Source organism: Solanum stenotomum, chromosome 8 (genome assembly GCF_019186545.1).
Source record: "Solanum stenotomum isolate F172 chromosome 8, ASM1918654v1, whole genome shotgun sequence".
NCBI lineage: Eukaryota > Viridiplantae > Streptophyta > Magnoliopsida > Solanales > Solanaceae > Solanum > Solanum stenotomum.
The window spans coordinates 903,735-903,982 of record NC_064289.1 but is presented as its reverse complement, the minus strand read 5'-3'; positions in this window follow the sequence as shown (position 1 = coordinate 903,982).

The following is a 248-nucleotide window of genomic DNA, read 5'->3' as shown; positions in this document are numbered from 1 at the left end:
GTCCTTATGGTCCTACTCTTGTCTTGGCAAAACAAGTGTGTGGTCCAACAATCAAGTGTTTGCCCTTTGCCTTGTTTTTTCTTTTCATTTCACATAGTAATAAATATATTAGGTTTCTCCATATTTTGTAAGGATTAAAAAGAGTTTGGCATTGGCGTTTACATCAGAGGGGTTTATCATTTACTATATATAAAAATTGCCCTCGTATATACATTGTGATTTTCCAAGAAAAGGAGGGGGGGGGGGGG